Here is a 22934-nt window from a genome sequence, read left to right as displayed (position 1 = left end):
GTGTGGCTGAAGTACCTTGATCTTCAGCTAGGATCCTTCTCACGACACCATGGAGGGACTCTGAGCAGGAAAAAGCAAGGTAAGTGTAGGGTTTTGTTTCTGTTTTAGTTTGAACAGTTCAGAGTTTTGTCCGTTTTGTTTTGAACACGCACTATGCCCTGAATTTATAGTGAATGGGTTCCTTTCTATTGGTTCTCGTAAAGTATGGTTTTCTGGGTGGAGTAGGCTGGTGCTGCCAATGAACCCAAGAAGATTTCCTTTTGGCTTCTTTCTTTTTATGATCATTTCTCATCATACATGTCTTGAAGCTACCTTGGCTCTTAGAGTGCTCTGTGTGCCCACCACGCACATTAACTCTCTTGGCCAGAGTTTTACCCTTAACTTGCTGTTTACAACGATGCCAACAACATGCTGGGTAACACTGTAGACTTTTGTTTTGCTGTGCTAACAGCTGTGGGGCCTTGCGTTTTGAACAGTACCCATTCCCTTGATGTCCGCCATATCCCCTTTCTTGTAGATTCATATGTATGTGGCCAAAGGAACAACTTCATGTTTTCTATAAGGGCCAGAGAAAAATCAGTGGGGCCTCTGCTCTTGCCCTTTGAGTTGGTCATTTGGTCTTTTCCTGGAAGTTAGTGAGTTGAGAAGGCACGTTTAAGTGTTTAAGAAAAGTTCTCATTGCTGTGAGTAATGGTGGAGGTGGGAAATGCTGGGATGCTGGTGACCCCATGGTGAGATCCTAGAAGTGAAGAGAGTGGAGAAGGGTATTTGCAACATAAAGTCAGTAGGTTGTGGTGATTATTATGTTTGGTGGGAGGAAGGATAACTATTGGGTTTCCAGTTTTCTTCTTTCTCTGTTAACAAGTATTTACTGAGTGACAGGTCCTCCAGTCCAACCTGGACCTCATGGCCCAGTGCTTCACTTCCTGTCTTACTAACATTATCTTGCTTACTCCTTGTATTCTAGCTGGCATTTGTATCCTGGAGCACCTCCTTGGGGCCTCACACAGCCTGGGAAGCTACTGGAGGGGCCCCCAAACCCATGGATTTGGGGATACTTCACCTTCCTGGTCTTTGTCCAGGTCTCAAAGGCTCTACCATTTTGTTCTTTTTTCATTAGTCTCCAAGGCATGTACTTCATGGCAGGTTTTATTTATTTATTTATTTTTAAAAACTCTTTATTCTCTTTAACCACCTCCCACCACTGCTTTTGCTCCCCATTCACAGGGACGACCTTGCCTTTGACTCCACATTGAAATTCAAGGCAACAAATGAAAAATCCTTCAACTTCTTGCTGCCAAGTTCCCAAACTACACAGCATCTGTAACTTTATTCCTTCTTTCTTATCTTTAAATGATTGGCTCTTTTCCTTTCCAATGTTAGTATCTGTTCCAGGTTTTCTTCCTCTGCCTCAGAGATTCTCCACCCTGATTCTTCCACATCTTCCTGTCTGTTGACTCCTCAAGATTTGGTTGAGTTATTTGTTTGGCCCTGTGAAAGAAGGACTCAAACCCGGAAAGCATGACCCCCTTCTCAAACTGGCTGAATGAAATGTTTTAGGACAAACACTGGACAGCCAGCCTGGAGAGGGGCCAGAGACCAGCCTCAAAGCTTAAAGCACCAGAGAAAATCAAATGCTTCCTACTTAGTGACAATTAACCTTTCATGTGTGCTCTGGACCCTCACCTCCCACAGGAACCACACCATAACACACTGCTTCCTCTCCCAACAGTGATATGTATTCCTTTATTTTTTTTTTTTTCTGTTTTATTTTTAAGTCATCTCTACATCTAACCTGGGGCTTTAACTCACAACCCCAAGAACAAGAGACGCACACTCACAGACAGAGCCAGCTAGGTGCCCTCCAATGATATGTATTTTTAATTTTGTCATTTTCTTTGGATTGAAATGACAGTATAGAAGATTTCCATCTGAAAGTTTCTCAGTCCTATCTAGTTATACATGTCAGTTTAGAAACCTGAAACTGACTTTATGAATAACCTAATTGGCAACGATCATATCCGCGTGTATGCGGTTGCACATTTTATCTTTTTTTTTTTTAAAGATTTTATTTATTCATTTGACAGGACAGAGATCACAAGTAGGCAGAGAGGTGGGCAGAGGGAGAGGAAGGGAAGCAGGCTCCCCGCTGAGCAGAGATTCCGATGTGGGGCTCCATTCCAGGACCCTGGAATCATGACCTGAGCCAAAGGCAGAGGCTTTAACCCACTGAGCCACCCCGTGCCCCTGCACATTTTATTTTATTGGGCTCACCTGGGGCTGTTTCACAGGTGCATACTGTGCCTCTGGTTTAGCTGAAACCATCCCCATCTTCTCAGAAACCTTGATAAAGTCTTCCACAGCTGCATAAATTGGACATTTCAGGAATTTCAAACTTTGTATGATCCTCTGGTTCTTCTACTTTTTTGTTTTTATTTTCATTAATGCAACAGGACTTAAATGAACTTTGATCTTTCTTTTAAAGATTATTAAATTTTCAGGTGGGGCACCTGGGTGGCTCAGTCAGTTAAGTGGCTGCTTTCAGCTCAGGCTATGATCCCAAGGTCCTGAGATGGAGTTCTGCATTGGGCTTCCTGTTCAGTGGGGGTGGGCCTGCTTCTCCCTCTCCTTCTGCCCCCGCCCCCTGTTCATGCTTGCTTTCTCTCTCTCTCTCAAATACATAAATAAAGTCTTAAAAAAACCCACCCATTTAGGTGTGTATACATACAGATCTCCTCAAGGCTCATCCCCTTCCCTACACCACAGGATGGGACCTCCTGGAATGCATGTGAAATTGCAGGTTGATTTATCTGGAAGACTTTATACTGATCATTGAAAATCTTAAACATTCTTCCCTGGAATTTACATTTACCGTCACTGACCAGTCTTTCTCTCCCCTTTCACAGCCTAATTCAAAGAATTGTCTGGATTTTCTGTCGCTAGCACTTGACTTACTACCATCTCACTTCCACTCTTACTGCTTGGAGGAAATTGCTCTGATCAAGGAAGCCAGTGTGCCATTGTAGTTAAATACAAGCTATGCCTTTGCTCCTTAGCCTAATCTCTCAGTGCCACTCAGTAGCTGCCGCACTCCCTTTCTCCTTGAAACGAGTCCTTCCCTTGGTTTCCATGACAACGAACTCTCCTGATTTTCTTTCTACCTCTTCGGAGGCCTCACAGACATTCTCTACTCACCTCTACCATCTTCTTCTACTACCATCTGTGGTAGAGAGGAGAAAGAGATGGCAGAGCAGTCTGATAACTCTGCCAAGACATCATCACCCACCAACTGTCCTTTCTTATCATTCTAATTTTCTCATCTAAGGACTGCAGATAGCTGACCACTGGAGGGGGTTTGAGGCTACCTCTTAAGAAAGTTCTGCCAAGATGGTCCAGATTCAAGACTAGGGGATGCTTTGTCATTTGTACTCCTATCTTGGAGTTTTAGTTGAAATTGGGGAAACAGGCAAAAAAAAAATCTTGGGGCACCTGGGTGACTCAGTGGGTTAAAGTCTCTGCCTTCAGCTCAGGTCATGATCCCAGGGTCCTGGGAACAAGCCCCGCATAGGGCTCTCTACTCACGGACAGCCTGCTTCCCTTCCTTTCTCCCTGCCTGCCTCTCTGCCTACTTGTGATCTCTGTCTGTCAAATAAATAAATAAATAAATAAATCTTTTTTTTTTTTTTTAAAGATTTTATTTATTTATCAGAGAGAGAGAGGGAGAGAGCGAGCACAGGCAGACAGAATGACAGGCAGAGGCAGAGGGAGAAGCAGGCTCCCCGCTGAGCAAGGAGCCCGATGTGGGACTCGATCCCAGGACGCTGGGATCATGACCTGAGCGGAAGGCAGCTGCCTAACGAACTGAGCCACCCAGGCGTCCCTAAATAAATAAATCTTAAAAGGAAATCTCATTTAATGTCCTATTAGACATGTGATTATTTAAAAAATGTTCTCTTTGAGGGCACCTGAGTGGCTCAGTCAGCTGAGTTGTCCTACTCTTGGTTTTGGCTCAGGTCATGATGTCAAGATCCTGGGTTTGAGCCCCATGTCGGGTTCTGTGCTCAGTGGGAAGTCTGCTTGAGGATTCTCTTTCTCCCTCTCCCCCACCTCAAAAAAAATGAATAAATCTTAAAAAAAAATGCACTCCTTGAAATCTTGCTTTTCAATCCAAACTGTTCTTTTCTCTAAACTTTAAATGCATCTCTACTGCTGTTTGACAAGCTAGACAGTTTGCTGAAGCAAAATTTTCATTAGTGTCTCAGTTTTTGAGTTATTCTTGATGGACAGGGGAATGTGTCCTTGAATGAGTGAATCACTAAGTGAGGAATGACCATTAGATAGTTCCTAGAGTCAGGATGAGTTCAAGAAAAAAAATAGGGTAGGTTGATCTCATATTTCTTAATAGGTTGTTAGGTAGTTCGGGGCAGCATTTACAAATATTGTGAATACATGCTTCTACAAGAGATTTGACAAGAATTCTCACGGAATTCTTGTGAACATGATAAAAACATAGTCTTGGAAGCAAGGACAATTGTGATTGAGTGACAGTGTGCAGCATGTAGATTCATAACTGACATCTCTGTGGAAGAGGTTTTCTAGTGTTGTTCTGTGTGTGTGTGCGTGCGTGCCCACGTATATGAATGTGTTTCCTTGTTACAGAAGGCAGTCTAGTCAGGTGAGTGTGGGCGGTGGATCAAGTCATTCCTGGGTATGGATGAGGATCTGTAGATAGACGGCTGGAGGGCACAGCACAGCTCTTGGCATGAGAAAGCCCTCAGTAAATGTTAGCTATATGTGTTACTCACACGTCATTAGCTGTGTTTTGTAAAGATGTAGCCAGTATGTTTAGCCAACTTGCAGGTGACATGGAGCACGAGAGACGCTAAATACTCTGAATGACAAAATCAGATCGGGGATGATTTTAAAAACTGGAATGGTCATGAAGTGACATCTGTCAAAGATAAATATAAAATATACTTGGAGGCCCCAAAAGCCAACTGAGATAGGATGGGGATAGCATACCCCTGCCCCCTTTTTAAAAAATACTTATTTACTTGAGAGACAGAGTGAGAGAAAGAGAGAGTGCATAGGGGGCGGGAGAGAATCTTAAACAGACTCCATGCTGAGATGGAGCCTGACACTGGGCTTGATCCCACAACCCTGTGATCATGACCTGAGTCAAAACCAAGAGTCCAACGCTTAACCAACTGAGTCACCTGGGTGCCCCAGGAATGGCAAATTTATTGAGAACATTCAGGTCAGCTTGGGTCGGGATGTGATTTAGAAATACAGAATCTCAAACTACATTCTCTACTATGTACTCACTAGAAATAATAGTTCAATGAAATAAAATAAAAATTTAGTTCCTCAGTTTTAATAACCTCAGTTTTAATTCCAAACACTAAACAGCCAAGAGAGGCTAGTGGCTCCTGAGTAGGACAGGGCAACTATACAACATTTCTGTCATCACAGAGAGTTATGTTGGACAGCGCTGGTCTAGAATCCTGGCTGTGGTCATGCTTTCAACATGGCACTGGTCAAACCACATCAAGGATATGGTAATGTTAGGATCTGGGGAACACATTCAGAGGGACATAGACCAAATGGGGCATGTCAAAATAGAGGGCCCAGGGAAGGAGAGGGATAAGAATCATGTTGTATGAGATGTGTTGAAAGGCCTGGCTGATTAGCTGGGAGAAGAGCCAGCACCTCCTCTAGGCTAAGCACCAAAGCCGTCACGTGGAAGAGAAATTAGATGCTCCTGTGGCCTAAGGGGGTAGACTGAGGACCATGAGCAGAAGTTAGAGGAGGTGGGAATCATTACACTATGCAGAACCCATAATTCAGAGAGCTTCTGTTGTCAGACCACCTGTGTTCAAATCGTGAGTCATCTCCTGCTTGTTGGATGACCCTGGGCAGCCTCTGAACTTCCCTAAGCCTCGGTTCCTCATGTGCAGAGCAGGGTAATAGCTGTATCTTCCTTAGCAGCATGATTGAGGAGAATAAGCTATTATATATACAAAACAGTGTCTAACAAATGTAGGCTGTTATTACATCATATTCTGGCTGATATTAAGGAAGAATCATCTAAACAACAAGCGAGCTGCTTTGGAGGAATTTGCTATCACTAAAGTGTTTTAAAGTGTTGATGACCTTTTGGCAGGGAGTCTAGAGGGCCCTGGAGCTCAGAGTGAGGTCAGAAATTGAACTGACGTTTTGAGATTCCTGCCCATATTGGCATCTATGATTATTTTATTTTATTAATCCCAGAGTCTCTCAGTGGGGGAGGGCCCCCTCGGGGTGTTCAGTTTGGCTGCCCAGCTGTGTATGTGTGAACGAGTCACCAGATTGGGTTCTGGACTTACTAGGGTGTTTACTTACTAACTTACGTAAATATGTACGCATGTATTTCAAGTAAGATTTTTCTGATGTCATTAGATGTTAAAAATATCGACATATGTATTTCATCGGTCAGAAATGTGCTATTAACACATGGAGAAGAGTTTGGGAATCCAGGGCAAGGATTTAGCCTCTGAGAGTTGTCATGGCTAGATTTTATGAGAGCCGACCCAGAGGATGCTTACAGCGCCGGCAAAGCAGCTATTTTGAGAACAACATTCCAAATATATCATGTGTTAATTGGTGACTCAAAAAGCCCAATAATAAAGAAGTCATCATGACTTCTTCCTCTAAGCTTTGTGACAGTGTCCCTAGAACTCAGGGAAAAACGGAAAATTCAGATCCCCCAAATTGCAAACTTAGAATCAGTCCTGGCTGGGTTTCTTGAGTGTGTGCTGTCAGTCGTGGAATTCAGACATGGGTTCCTCCTCCTTCCATTGTTTGTCTACAGGAGGCCATTCATCCTTCTGTCCTGGTACCTCACTGGGGTCCAGTACCGGCTTAAGGACCTAATGACTGTTCTGTGTTAAACTCTGCATTTGCTGGCTCGCCTACTTCTCACTTAAGTGGAATGCAGCCTGGATCCCAACTGCAGTTTGGTTTCGTTTGTTCAGAGCAGAATAAACTTCCTTGAGACTTTTTCAGTCTAGCTGTGGTCAGCAGTCACTGAAGTTGGCAGAAGATGAGGCCTACTTAATCGCTGTACAAAGGTGGTTTTCAGCGCCGTTGCTGGGTGACAAGCAGGCCTGGGCTGGCCGCGTGGCTGGCTACACCCCCAGTACACCAGTAGGTGGCGCTCCCGTCCTCTCTGTGCCGAAGCTGGCGGGAAGGGAGGCTGCGGGTTTGGGCAGGCGGGAATGCAAATCATCAACTCAAAGCAGCGGTTCGAGCCCATTATCAGTGCGGGGACAGTTGCTGCCGTCTGTCCCTGTTCCCAGGCAGTTTCAGAGTAAAAGCCTCTGGAAGCTGACTGGGAGACTGGAGACTAGGGGCAAAGCCGCTGGCTAAAATAAGCGGGTTAGGATTCAGTTATCTGCTTCCCGGCAGATAGTTGGGTCAGGGAGCAGCTTGGAAGCTGAGGCCACCCCTCCGCCCCCCAGGCTCTTCCCTCCCGGCAGGGCTCTGGAAAATCTCATCAAAATGGGCAACTCCCTAAAGCCTCATCTTGGAACTCAGATAGTGAAAATCAAGAATATCTTGAACCACTGACAGAATTGTACATTTCATCCCTTTGTGCTGGCTTCTCCCAGTCAGTCTTGATTTCTAACGTTCTGTCTTATTGCCTGTAGAGAAGAGTATTGGCCTTTGTCATAAAGTGCTTCTACTTGGGTTTAGAAAATATTGCCACCATAATTAACCTCTGTTTTCTGACAGCTGAGTTTCAACCAAGTTATGGACTGTGTTCCTGGAAAATTCACGTGTGAGAGTCTAACCCTCAGTGAGCTGGCATTAGGAGGTGGGGCCTTTGGGAGGTGATTAGGTCATGGGGTGGAGCCCTCATGACTGTAAATTCTTGCTCTTATAAAAGATGCTCAGGAGAGCTTTCTTGCCCTTTCTGCCACATGAAGACACAGTGAGAAGATGGCCACCTATGCACCAGGAAGCAGGCTCTCACCAGACACAATCCGTCAGCACCTGGATCATAGACTTCCCACCCTCCTTTTATATGAGAAATAAATTTCTGTTGTTTACAAGCTACTTAGTCTATGACAATTTTTATAGCAGCCTGAATGGACTAAGACTACCAACAATGCGCTCCCCACCCCCTTCTCTCTAATTCAAACCTGTTAAATTCTTATACAAAGTGATGGGAACCCACCAGTCAGTAGGGATTGGTTGTTGCTAGTCTCTTAGTTTATGGGAGGAGTATCTTTCACGTTAGCAAATCCTAACCCACTGTAAGAGAGAGGCACTAGCTGAATTGCTTGAAAATTTAAGTGGATACAAAGCAACTTCTCAGAGGATGGGTGCACAGGTTGGGATAATCTGACAATTGCCTAGCACATACACTGCTACCACCAGTGGGAGAGGAGGGTATCTTTAGTTTCTTCAGGCACACTTTCCTGCTGGATCAGCTGTGGCCTCCGACTCTTTGGCACATGGACTAAAACTTATTTATCTCCCTTCAAACCCTGGTTGATATTTAATATTTTTATTATATAATAATAAAGGTCAAAATATTAGCTAAAACAACAGTAAAGATCCCTCATGGTTGCTTCTTATAAGAAACAGAAACTCGAAGGAGACAAAGTCATTGGAATCATTTAATTTTAGAGCTCACAGGAAATACGATGAGTCCCCAGAATCTCAAGAAAATAAAATTGTTTTTCATAAGACAAGCTGGGTGGGAATTCTACTTTTGGTAAAGGTGGAATCACTTGTTGCAGGGCAAACTTCCCTCCAAGAACAACTAGACACACTGGAGAAAATACATACAACATCTGTTTGAAGGCATTGGAAAACTACCCGGGGAGCAAAATTTTGAGGTGACAGGTCCTCAAGAAAAGGAAAACAAGAAGAAGAAGAACTACAATAACCACCGAACAAAACCAGTGATGATGAGACTTGTTTTTCCCTCAGGCACTTGCAAATATCCAAACTGTGGCTGAGAGGCTCAGAAGCTAAGTAAAGCTTCCTGCAGTTTTATGAAGTATCAGAAACAAAAATTAGAGTTTAGCGAGAGCCAATGATTTAGGGTCCTGGCAAACACTCCAGACTTTTGGTTGGGACCCTTAAATGACTATACCATAAGCCATAAAAAAATCGATGACTCTTTAAAAAGGCAGAAGTCCAACTTAAAATCACCTCAATTTATGGCTGGATGAGGTAATCTGCTCCACCGTAACTGCCTCTTGGAAGCAAAAATAAGCTCCCTTCAGGAAGATGACCCTATCCAGAACTTTAGTTTTCGAAAAATTTTTAATAGAGAATGTCCTGTATCCAAATAGAAATCATCCAGTATAAACCAAGGGGAGGAAACCCTGAAGTGATCCAGATATTGCAATGATCAGGCAAGGACATTAAAATAATTATGATTAGTATGTTCAAGAACTTAAATGATGAGATAGAGAATTGCACAGGAAACTATAAAAAATCCAATGCAATTTCTGAATTTGAACATTTATATCTTTTATCTGTGATTAAGAACTCAATAGAGTAGCTTAACATGGCTTAGATATAGTTGAAAAGAGAGATCATAAACTGGAAGGTCAATCAAAGGACATAGAAAGAGACTGGATGGAGTTAAATGTACTAAGGTTCTGCTTTGGGCAGGAAATGGTGAATGTAATACTACTCATTAGACTTGACTAAGTTAAAGGTAAATGTTGAAATCTCCATGGTAACCACTAAAAGCATAATGAAAGATTGTATAATTAAAAACAATTAATCAAGGGGGGAGATGGGGTAATAAAAATAATAAACATTCATAGTCCAAAAGAAGATATGAAAAGAAAGTGTGTGTGTGGGAGAAACACAAAGCAGATGGAATAAATTTAAAACAAATAGAAAGACAGTGAGTTTAAATTTATATATAACAATGAAAACATTATATGTAAAGGTATAAAAAATTCTCTTTAAAAGGCAAATCATCAGATTGGACAAAATACAATAAATAAACTAAAAACCAAACCAAAACAAAACTCAAATCAGTGTTGTATACACGTGCATGGTGCAAATGATAAGATTTTAGGAAAGTTGAAAATAAAAGGATGGAAAAAGATATAGCATGTATATATTAACCAAGTGAAAGCTCAGTTACTTATATATCAGATAAAGTACTCTTTAAAGTAGTAAACAGTTTAAAGATAAAAACAAATTTTATAATAAGGAAATGTTCATTCCAATATAAGGGTATCATAATCATACACCTAGTAAGATACAAGGCAATACTTGAAGAACAAACTGGAGAAATATAAAAATACAGAGTTATATTAAATAAAAACTTGAAAAATAACATGCAATTATAGTAGGATATTTTAACACACTTCTCTCAGTAACTAGTAGAACTAGGGACCTAAAAATCAATAAGTTAATCAATCAAACAGGATGAAGATTTGAACATGACCTATAAAACTGACCTATTTGGTCTAGATAGAACATTGCCCTCAATAACTGCACATAGAACCCTTACCAAAATTGACCATATGCTGGCTATGAAGTTCCTACAAATTTTCAAATAAATCACATAGAATATGGATTATGATCATAGCAGAATTAAGCTGCTAATTCAAAAATAAAGATACATAGAAAATTTTCTGTTTAGAAAGGAATAAATATACTTTTAAACACATGTCAGAGAGTGGGTACCTGGGTGGCTCAGCTGGTTAAGTGACTGCCTTGGGCTCAGGTCATGATCCAGGAGTCCTAGGATCAAGTCCCTCATTGGGCTCCCAGCTCCACAGGGTGTCTGCTTCTCCCTCTGACCTTCTCCCCTCTCATTCTCTCTCTCTCTCAAGTAAATAAATAAAATCTTAAAGAAAATATGTCAGAGAAAAAATAACATTAGAAAATATGTTGAATGGTAACAAATAAAGTAGACCAAAACTTGTGGGATGTAGGGAAAAGCCATTTGTAGGTAGTTTTAAATACATATATTAGAAAAGAGGAAAGGAAGGAAATTGGTGATCTAAACATCTATCTCAAGGGGTTAGAGAAAGAACAGCCAATTAAACATCTAGAAATTGACACAATAAAACAGAAAACAAAATGTACAACAAAGAAAATAAAATAGATAAAACCAAAAACCAATAGTTGGTTTTGTGAACACTATACTATAATTAAGAATGCTTGGGTAAGACTAATAAAAGACACAGAGAGAAGGCATAGATTCCCACTATCAGGAGTAACAAATATTATAGATACTGAAGAATTTTTTAAAAATTTAAAAAGATATCGTGAACAATTTGTGCCAATAAAATTGATAACTTAGATGCAAAGGATTAATATCTTGAAAAATACAGCCCCCAATAACTGATTTTAAAAAAGTGGGCAATTTATGAAAGAAAATTAAATCTCTAACTTAAATCCCAGATAGCTTAACTGAAGAATTCTTTTAAATGTTTAAGGAAAGAACATTTACCATATTCAGTCTCCCAAAGAAGAGGAAAGCAAGGAAACTTCCCAACTCAAAATGACAAGGACATTATAAGAGAATTAAGATTAATTAAAATTAACCTCTTTCATGAACATAGATGCAAAAATCCTAAACAAAATATAAGCAAACCAAGTTAATAATGTGAAAAGGATGTTACTTCATGACCACGTTGAGTTTATTCCAAAGTTAATGCAACACTTTAAATAAATGTATTTTAAATGTCCTCATAAAACACCAAATTAAATTTAATGAAAAATGAGCAAACACACCAGAAAATGAGAAAATATTATTGAAAAGTAATCAAAGAGACATAAATAAGTGGAGATCTTTACCACGTTAATGGATTGGAAAACTCAATATCATAAAAATATCAGTTCTTCCCAAATGGATTTATCAATTAAATCCAATACTCATGAAAATCCCAGCATGTGTATGTGTATATGTATGTAGATTGATAAATTGGTTCTAATTTACACATGGAAATAAAATTTAAGAATAGCCAACACTATCTTGAAGAACAACAAAGTAGAAGACCTGGATTATTGCCTATAAAGACTTATTATAAAGTTACAGTACTTACCTCTGAAACTAATAATACACTATATGTTAATTAACTGAACTTAAATTAAAAAAGAGCTACAGTCATTATAACAATGTATTGGTGCAAGGAGAAATAAATCAGGGGAACAGAACGGGAAGTCTAGAAAAAGACCTACCCACTAATGGATGTTCAGTTTAGAACTAAGATCATTAAAAATGCAGTGGAGGAAAATGTTTTGCTTAAATAAGTGATGCTTGATGAATGGAGTATTCATGCAGAAAAAAATTAATCTGAGTCTCTACATCACTTTCTCTTAAAAATTCATTTTGGGTAGGTTGTGGATCTAAATGTAAAAGGTAAAAGAATAAAGCTTCTAGAAGATAACATGAAAGAACAGCTTCTTAATTTTGAGGTTGACAAAGATTTCTTAAACAGCAAACACATGTATTTGTCAAAGAGGTAAAGATTGATAAATTAGGCATCATTAAATTGACAAATTCTGCTTATCAAAATGTATCATTATGAGAATTAAAGCCATAGAGCCACAGAGGAGAAGAATTTATTATTACATTAATTAGTAAAGTCTTTCTAGAAGTACAAAGAACTCTATGAATGAACAAGAAAAAAACCCAGATGACTTAATATGAAAAAAAATGGGGGGAAATGACAAATGTGCTTTTCACAAAAGAGGATCTCCCCACTTGGCCAATGACTGTAAGAAAAGATGGTTCAACCTCAGTTATCCAGGAAAGGCAAATTAAAGCTACAGTGAGATACAGCCTACTCCCAACTAGCTAAGGTTAAAATGGCTAATGATCCCAGGAGGAGGACAAGGAGCAACGGGAACTCTCATGCCCTGGTAGTTGAAACAATTGGTACAATCTCTTTGGAAAACTATTTGGTATATGTCATATAGCCCCACAATTTCTGGAAGTATATACCTAGGAAATCACACAGCAACATTATTTGTAGTAGCCAATCATCGGAAACAATTTGAATGTCAGTCAACATTAGAATGGATAGATAAGTTGTGGTGGAGTCCTACCATTGATTACTATAGGACAATGAAAATAAATGAATTGCTCTTACAAGTATAACAACGCTTAGACACATGGACACAGTTGCAGCAAAAAAACGAGGCAGACACAAAAGAACACTTTAACAAAGTAAAAAACAAGACAAAACAAGACATACACGCATACACACACAGAGGCAGAAACAAATCCATGTTGTTATTCATCAGGGCAATGGTTTCCTCTGGAGAACAGGGTGGGGGGTAGTGATTGAGAAGGGAAGGGGGAACTTCTAAAATGCTGGGTGGTGTTTTATTTCTTGACCTGGGTGGTGGGTTACATGGAAAAATTTATGTTGTACTAGCTCATCATTTTTGTGATAAGAGGCTTCTAAAGAGAAGCTGAAAAATTGTAGTGAGAAATGAGATTTTTAAAACATTTTGATATACATTCAGTTATTACAATTTTAACCTCTTTTCTTGGTGTGCCACACTTCACCGTGTTGAACTTCTCCTCTTTGTGACTCAGAGCTCTTTGATTGTGAATGACAGCAACCTGACTCACATCCTCTTCACAAAAAGGGAAGCTATTTGATCTGAAAAGACCAAATGGGATCCAGGGCCCAAATAGAGTTACAAGGTTTCTGTTTCTCCTCATTTTTCAACTCCACTCATTCCCCCTGGACTTTATCCTGCCCCCCCAGGCCATCTCCATGTGGGCAGCAGAAAGAACCAACTGTTCAGTTAGACTGGACCCGTCGTGGTGAATTTAGGCACGTTGGGTTGGTGGGGTTTCTGTGCCCACAAACCCCGAGATAACATAAGGAGCCAAAACAGTGTGGCTGCTATGCAGCTACTCCGGCTTCAGGACAAGTCAAATAACCTCCTGCCCCTCTTTTTTTTTTTTTTTTTTTTTTAAGATTTTATTTATTTATTTGTAAGAGAGAGAGAGAGAGTGAGAGCGAGCACAGGCAGACAGAGTGGAAGGCAGAGTCAGAGGGAGAAGCAGGCTCCCTGTGGAGCAAGGAGCCCGATGCGGGACTCGATCCCAGGACGCTGGGATCATGACCTGAGCCGAAGGCAGCTGCTTAACCAACTGAGCCACCCAGGCGTCCCCTCCTGCCCCTCTTTAAAGCAGATTATTTATTGTTCCAGAAGCTCCTCTGTGGAAATCCTAGAGCTACCACTGGCTGAACCAAATCCTGCAGCAAGTGTTCTCCAGCTCTAGGCCCAGCCCTGAGGCCAGACCTGGCCTGGAGGACTAGGACTCTGTGATTGTTGGCCCCATCCAGATTATATGTATCTGGGACAAAGTGCTTCCTCCAGGGAAAAGATGCAGGTAGGCAAGAGCCATATGTCTGTTCTTGGCCAAATAATGTTTGTTTTTGCACATTAGAAAAACTGAGTACGAGCTGCCAAATTGCCCTTCCAAAGAACTCCTACAAATGGACAAGAAAAAGATGGTCCCATATTGTACCAACAATTCTTTTTAAAGAATTTATTTATATTTGAGAGATAAAGAGAGAGAGCATGAGTGGGGAGATGGGGGAAGGAGAAAGAGATTCCCCACTGAGAGGGAGCCCAACTTGGGGCTCAGTCCCAGGACCCTGGGTCATGACATGAGCCAAAGTCAGATGCTTAACCTAATGAGCCAACCAGGCGCCCCTGTACCAACAGTTTTTGAGTGTATCCATTTGCTCTCATCCTTGCTAAAATAGAATATTATGAATATTTACATTTTTGTCAGTCTAATGGGCAAAAGTGATAGAATATCTCCCTTCTCTTACTGGCCTCTTGTGTTTTGGTCATTTACATTTCTTCTTCTATGAACTGCCCATCATATTTCATGCCAGTGGTATGCAAATGTGGGCTACATAGTGGGAGTGATCGTCCTTGGAAGTGAGGACAACTTTCGTGTTATTCAGGATTGCATGGTGGTGGGAAAAAGAAGACTGACTAGTGGTTGGTTTCATTACTGCTTTTACGTTCTCCATAGACACTATCCCTGTCTCCCATCACCTGTATCTGGCAGGCTGCTCCCTCAGCCTCTTCCACCTCCTTCCGGGTTGTTTTGTCTTTTCATATTGCTTTCTGTGATTTCTACTTGTATCCTGAATATTAATGCTTTGTTCTATTTGTTGTGACTATTTTTCCCCATTCTGTTCTCGTCTCAAATTTTGTTTATGTTTAGTTGTTTTGTTTCCTTTAACTCTTGAAGATCATCAGTTAACTTGTATGGCAGGCAATTAATTTGTTATAAAAAAGCTTTCACTCTCATTCCTTTGGGTATTGCTTTAAATTTCTCCCAGACTGATTTGGAGGATTTCTGGATCGGTTTTCTAATAACAGGCAAGGGAGAAGCCAGATGGTCCAGCTATGACAACACCACTAGTCAATACTAGATATTTTGGGAGGTGAATTGTATCATAGCAAAAAATCTCTCTGCACAAAGGATGAGTCATGGGCATGACTGGCTGATTGGCTGGTAGCATCTGCAATCAAGTCTGGTTTGCTACCTTCATTTATGATTAAAACAAATGGATTGTTGAGGGTTTTGAAGGGCGAGGGGTGGGAGGTCGGGGTACCAGGTGGTGGGTATTATAGAGGGCACGGATTGCAAGGAGCACTGGGTGTGGTGCAAAAATAATAAATACTGTTATGCTGAAAATAAATTTAAAAAATATTAAAAAAAACCATAAATGGATTGGATACTTTCTCTTTGGTTTTTAATTCAGAGAAACAGTCTTAATATTCAGCGGCTTAGTTTCAGCTGGCTGATAGTTTAGTAAAGACATATATATATATAATATATGTCTGCCATATATATATATATATTTTCTACTACTTCCTGTGTTCCCTGCTCAAGCTGTGGCTAGTCTATGAGAATATCTCCAGAAATACCCAGAGCCTTGGCTAAGGCTGAGAGTTGTGCATCAATGGGGGTATCACCCAGGGCTGGTAGTGTGTGCAATTATTTCAAGAGCACCTGCCCCCACACCTGAAGCTTCACCCACCTGCCTGTTTGCTTAGAAGGCAGACTGTCAGCCAAAAAAGAACAAGCCCTTTGCCACTGTAAACAAAAGTGGACTGGTCATGTGAACAAATGCCTGCAACAAGCCACGATCCTGTGAAAACCAAGCTAGCCACATGCCTCAAATCACATCGGTGGCATTGAGATTCTAGTTCTCAGTCTTCTCATGCACACGTCATAAACTTGCACATAACAACACACATGTATATTGGCTCATGTCGATTTTTTTATGGGTAAATACTGTCACATGTACTTGTGAACCTTCACATAGAACTATGTGCACATGGCACACACACAAAACTATACACATATTCTGGCACATATTACATACATTGGCTTATACTTACCCTCACATACAAGTATGCACTCATATACATTCACACAAATAACTATACACACACCTTCCATAAAACCCTCCTTCTCGACCAGGAACATAACTTTTCCACTTGGAGATCTGGGTACCATTTGTGGTAAAAATGCTGCTGAAGGTCACTGTCCTGCTTTTTGGTTGCAGAACGTTTAGTGGGGTGTGGGGCCTCTCAGCATCTCTTGCAGACCCTTCCCTTGGTACTGAGTGCCCAGGAATCGTCAGACTCAACCAGGCCTTCTGGTCCTGAGCCAATAGAGTCAAGTTATACGGGTATAGACCCGTATACATAGACGGTCTTTAGAATTTGTTGAAGAACTCCAAGAATTTGTGATTTCTTCCTCAATACTTCTTCTAATTTTTAAAATTAAAAGCATTTCTTTTATTTGGGTAATATCTTGTCTCTTTCCCCTTGCCTGATTTCGAATAGAAGTGCCCAAGGTGATGTGCAGATCTCTTAGATTACAGCTCTCCCTGGGCTGTGGAAAGCCCTATAGAAGTTCTTAAGTCTCTTGAGGACTTAATCAGAGATGCCAAAACCCTCAGGCATCATCCAGTCTAAGGCTCTCATTTTATAAGGTGAATGAACTGAAGCCCAGAGATGTTATTTTTCCAAAGTCACCCAGTCATCTAGGGACTCTATGGCCTGATTCCTGGACTTGTGTTATCCCTTTCCACCTTGCTTAGACTTAAGCTTAGACTTAACTCCTTGATAAGGATGTTAAGAAAACAAGTGATTGAACATGAATTCCTTACACTAAGTATTAAAATAGTCTGTGAGGGATTATACTGGGTTGGGCAGAACTTGGCTATCTTCTAATAAATCTGGCCTATGATATCACATCTGACATATGTTTAGCCTCATGACTTTGGGTGCGATGAAAGGCATCCTTGTTGTGCTATTCCTATAAATTTGAACCCTGACTTTCAAGTCTTCTTAGTATATGGGTTCTCTGATTACTCCATGGCTGCTTGCATCTGCCTGGTAGATGTCAGATCAATCTCAAGTTCACATTGGTTTTCAGCCTGGCTCTATTTTATGGATATGCTATAGCTAATGCTGGTGACCATCATTTCATTAGAGCAACAAAAGCACTAACTGTCTTGTTAATGTCAAAGAGTGTAAATTTATTTTAGAACATTGACCTTTATTTAGCCAAGGCTATGATTTGTGGTGTTATATGCTTCTTGTCACTTCATAAACCTGAGTTTGACCCTTTCTCTTATTTTCTCAGTTACCTCATTTGTTTGTCTCTAGAGTTGGATATTTCTTTCTTTTTTGAGCTGCGGCAAGTTCACTCTAGCTATGTCCAGATTTACTTGGAAATGTGTATACATGTGGAACATTCAAGTGCAAGGCATAGCACGACTTTTCCAAACAACGTTTGAGAATGCTGTGTATTTGTATTTGCATAGTCTGATTCTATAAATAGCATAATATACTTCCGTGTGTATATATGGTAAAGTGTGTAAGAGTTGAGTACATAGTGTAAACACTCAAATCTGGCAGCCGTTAATAGCTGTTACTCTCAATTGAACTACTGTCCCCTTCCCCAAAGACAAACTAAATCATGTTAAATAAAAAAGAGAGAGGATATAAAATATACAATGATAGAGAGAATGCTGACCCTGGTTAAGTTAGGGTGATGGAATTAGGGATAATTGTCTCTTCTCTCTGTTTTCTACACATCCCATGATATAATTTTATTATCATTATTATTTTTTTACAGAAAAGAATGCATTTATTATTTTAGAAGAAAGGCAAATAAGAAGAAAAACACTAAAGCAACCGCACTGAGAAACATGTCTGTAAGAATCCCCTGGGAGGAAGCTGTGCTAATGCTGTCATGGCTCTTGCTCCCGGGGGGGTCTTGCTTTCACAAAAGGGCCCATCCACCCATGTGTCTCTTCCTTTTATTGCTCTTAAAGTTTTATCCTTTTTATTTTTCATTTTTGTATGAGCTCTCAGATCGAAAGTCTCTTTTTCTCGCTTCTTTCCCTCTCTTACCCTAATGTCTTGTTACTTGGCTTCTGTGATGGTTTTGTGTTATTTGACATAAAATGTCATACTGACTGTCAGCCCCGAAATAAGGAGTTTTATACCTTGGTATGTTTTAATTTTGACATGAGGTAATTGAACGTTAGGATATATCACTTTGTAAAACATTGATCTTGTTTCTTATCTCCTGGTAGAGTGAATCAGCTTCTGTGGATAATTTTTGTGCCATGAATCAATGAACTTGTGGGTTTATTTTGCTAATTAAGTGTTTCTATCAAATATCCTTATCTATACAGGAAATGATTTCTTCTCATAGTTTGTCCTTGTCAGGAAAGGAATAGTAATGTCTTTTGAAAAACAGGTGTAAACTCACCGACAGGAACAGCATCAAATCTAGGACAAATTTTATACTCATGTGTTTATGTATGCATGTGCACCCGTGTGTGTTTGTGGGAACACTCACTCAGATGCACTAGCAACTGGTATTTTTTCTTAAAGATTTTATTTATTTATTTGACAGACAGAGATCACAAGTAGGCAGAGAGGCAGGCAGAGAGAGAGGAAGGGATGCAGGCTTCCTGCTGAGCAGAGGGCCCGATGCGGGGCTCGATCCTAGGATCCTGAGTTCATGACCTGAGCCGGAGCCGAAGGCAGAGGCTTTAACCCACTGAGCCACCCAGGTGCCCCAGCAATTGGTATTTATAGAACTTCTCTTGGGCTACTACCAAGGAGACTTCACTTCAAGTATGGAAGATACAGTTTCACAGGACTGAGAAAAATCTTTAGTAACATCATTTATGAATGCTTCTATTCAAGTGGAATGCCCTTGTGGTTGATCTAATGATAACTTTAACTTTTAGGTTGTTAAGTTCAGAAATATAAACGGTTTAAACCTTGTGAAAATTTACCCATATACCCTACTCGCCTAGTCTAAATCTTTCTTGCCAGTTTATGAAGGCAACAAATGTTAGAGACCAGAGTCATCATTTTTATTTCCTATCTTCTCTTAGGGAATTCTTTCCATATTACATAAGCTCTATAAGCAAGGTGGGGCTTGAACTCACGATCCCGAGGTCATGAGTCTCATGCTCTTCTGACTTAGCCAGTCAGACACTCTAATTCTTTATATTTTAAATTACTTTTATTTTTCCAAACTGCTGGATAAAACTGCCAATTAGAGGAGAAGGAGCTGAGAACATTTTCCTGAAATGATTTCTCCCCTAGTGATATCTTAGTCTTATTGAAAAGCAGCTTCTGTTTTAGAGCCAATACATAATACATTATCTCAAAAAAAAAAAAAAAAAGAGAGAGAGAGAGAGAGAGAATGAAAGAGCTATTTTATTTTATTTATTTATTTATTTTTTAAGATTTTATTTATTTGTCAGAGAGAGCGAGCGAGAGCAAGCACAGGCAGATAGAGTGGAAGGCAGAGTCAGACGGAGAAGCAGGCTCCCTGCGGAGCAAGGAGCCCAATATGGGACTCGATCCCAGGACGCTGGGATCATGACCTGAGCCGAAGGCAGCTGCTTAACCAACTGAGCCACCCAGGCGTCCCTGAAAGAGCTATTTTAAAAGTAGCTCTAGATATATCTAGATAGTTACACATTTTAAAAATTTATATCTATCCCAGGCAAAAAAGGAGCTTTAATCTTTTTTTTTTTTTTCATTTTAGCTAAATATTTCTCTTCTTTGAGCATACTAGGAAATGTTTTGTTCAAGAAACCCCTCCTGGATCAGTATAGATTGGGAAGAGAGAAAAGCAAAAGGCAGAATAGTCAGGCCTCTTGGGTCTTACTAGGGAAACTCTTGGAGCAGTTAGAAAAACTGGGTAGAGGGTGCCTGGGTGGTTCAGTTGGTTAAGCCGCTGCCTTAGGCTCAGGTCATGATCCTGCAGTCCCAGGATCAAGTCTCACATTGGGCTCCCTGCTTTGCAGGGAGTCTTCTCCTACAGACCTCTCTCTTCTCATGCTTTCTCTCTCTCTCAAATAATAGATAAATAAAATCTTAAAAAAAAAAAAAAAAAGACCAGGTAGAAGTAAAATGAGCTGACACTTTCCACACCTGTTCCCTTACTCCTCAGAGTGTTTCTGAGAGCTCACATGGCAGTCTCACTGGAGACAGGCACTGAAGAGGAACACAGGCCACGTGATCACTGCTGGCAGCTGAGGGCCAGGCAGAGGAGTTGGGGTTTTGCTCTCTCATTAGTTCTGGGCAGTCATGTTCTCTGTCTCTTCTTTCCCTCCTTCTCTTTCTCTCACTGTGCGTGCATGTGCGCGCGCGCACACACACACACACACACACACACTCCACAAGATGATCAAAGTGTTCATTATATTTATGTTCTACTCAGAGACCAAAAATGTCACCACCAACAAAATAAAGCCAGACTCTTTCTTAGGTATTATTGACCCATGGAAGTAACAAAAGTAGGCATTTGGGAAGAGAAGTAACTTTAATAGGTACATGAATTACATTTTTTTAATTTAGAAAACACAAACAATACTGGTGTTTCTGGAAGGTAGACTTGGCATCTCTAGAAGTAGTTACATGAACTTGATAAAGAATGGAAGTTCCTTATTCTTTCAGATCTTATGAGTTATTGTTATAATTCATAAGGCCGAATTTTAATACAAAGGACTATAATAAAACAGTCTTTGAATATTAAAATAATCCTTCCAGAGCCTATATTAAGCTTTGCAAATTTTAGGCAAGGTATTGCATTGAAACTCGACCCAAGATATACACAGTATTAAGTAATGTGTTGCTGTGAAAGATTTTTGGATGGAAAAAAAAAAGAACTCCAGGTATTAGAATATTTGATTTACTGGATTTTGGCTCCTGTTTCTTGTGCAAAGCATTCAGACTGAGACTTTACTATGATTATCTAATCTTACTCTGTTCTTGGAAGTTCAGCTTCTGTAAATAGTGGGAAAGGAGACCCTCCTGGATTGTTACGGTGAGCATTTGGCTGTGAAAGAAATGAATGTTTAAATCTCTAAGATTTCCAGTGATGTTGAATTTGGCTGGATCATCTGTGGTTATAGTATTTCAAGCCTTTAAAAATCCATGGAAAAAAATAAATAAAAATATGTGGTTTCTCAAACAGTGATATACTTTTTTTTCCTGATTAGCATTTTGTTCTTACCCTCACTGTCTCCTTCAAACAAGTTATATGCAGTTTACAATATTTGGAGCATCTGATTGCTGCCTACATGCTTTGTGTCCCCTGGTAGAAAGCCCCCGTGACACTAAAGAATGGATTTCCGGAGGAAGAGTAGAGAATCTTGCCTTCATCCATTTTTCTATTTGAATTCAACTTTTAAGGTAGGGCTGGGTTAGACTTTTTTTTTTTTCATTTTCTCCCTCCTCTTCCCCTTTTTCTCTTCTTTGCCCTCCTGTTCTCCCTTGCTTCCAGTTTCACTGTTCCAGTCTCCCTCTACCCTAGGTTGAGTAATTTATGCCATCAGCGGTATTAGAGGTTCTTGTCCAGCAAGGGTAATGTAATACTCATGTAGACAACCCCAGGTGTCTCTAGCTCTTGCCTTCTTCTGAGTCCTTACGTATTTTTCAAACCATTTTGAGTAGGGACCCATTTGTTCTTTGTAGAGAATTCCAAAAAGCAGATAATGTGTTGGTTTGTATGCTTCATCACTCATATTAAGATCGTGTGTGAACTTCTGTTTTGGAAAAATAATAGCTTTTAGTTAGCAATAATTGAGATGAAGGCTGGGTAAAACTTCCTGTAAAGTCTGGGGTGGGAAGAAGTTGGAAAAAATGTGCAGGTGCTTTGAGAATATACATGAAAGCCATGATGGCAAGAAGTGGTGGGAAACCCTCTGGAAAGAGAGCAGTAGATGGCAGTGAGGGAGCTAGGGACCTGGTAGGGGTAGGTGAACATTATTTCTCAAGACTCCTATAGCACAGGAGGCAGGAGTAAGAGCATAGCCTTCTGTCAGTCTGAGGACCCTCAGTCCCACCATGCCCTGGATCACAACTCACTTCCAGTCCTTTCCATGCAGGTAGCCACGAGTCCTTGCCTCACTACATGGTGTAGCAAGGCAATATGCGGAGTTGTGTCTGAGAGGCATCTGGAAGAGGTGAGTGGTCTATAGCTATGACTGTTCTCCTTTTCTGCTTACAACCTCTTGTGACAACTTTGTGTCTATGTGTTCTGCACACTCACAATGTGTGCAGAGTGCTGTTTGGACATTTGATCAATTGGCCAATTGGTTGGATTTATTGATCTACCATTCGGTTACTTGTTTTAGCCCAACATTATGTGGCCTAAATACTTGCATTCTCAACCTACTTCTGATTCACAGAGCATTAGTCTACTCTCACCCCAAGCAAATAGATGATTTTTTTGATTACCATCTAAATATTTTACCTGACAGAACTCCAAAAAGGGATGAAATGTATGTGTAATATATACATGTGTGTGTGTGTATGTGTGTATATATATATATAAATATATGTGTATATATAATATA

The sequence above is a fragment of the Mustela nivalis genome (assembly GCF_964662115.1).
Source record: "Mustela nivalis genome assembly, chromosome: 5".
NCBI lineage: Eukaryota > Metazoa > Chordata > Mammalia > Carnivora > Mustelidae > Mustela > Mustela nivalis.
The sequence above is the reverse complement of the archived record's forward strand: the minus strand, read 5'-3'. Positions refer to the sequence as shown.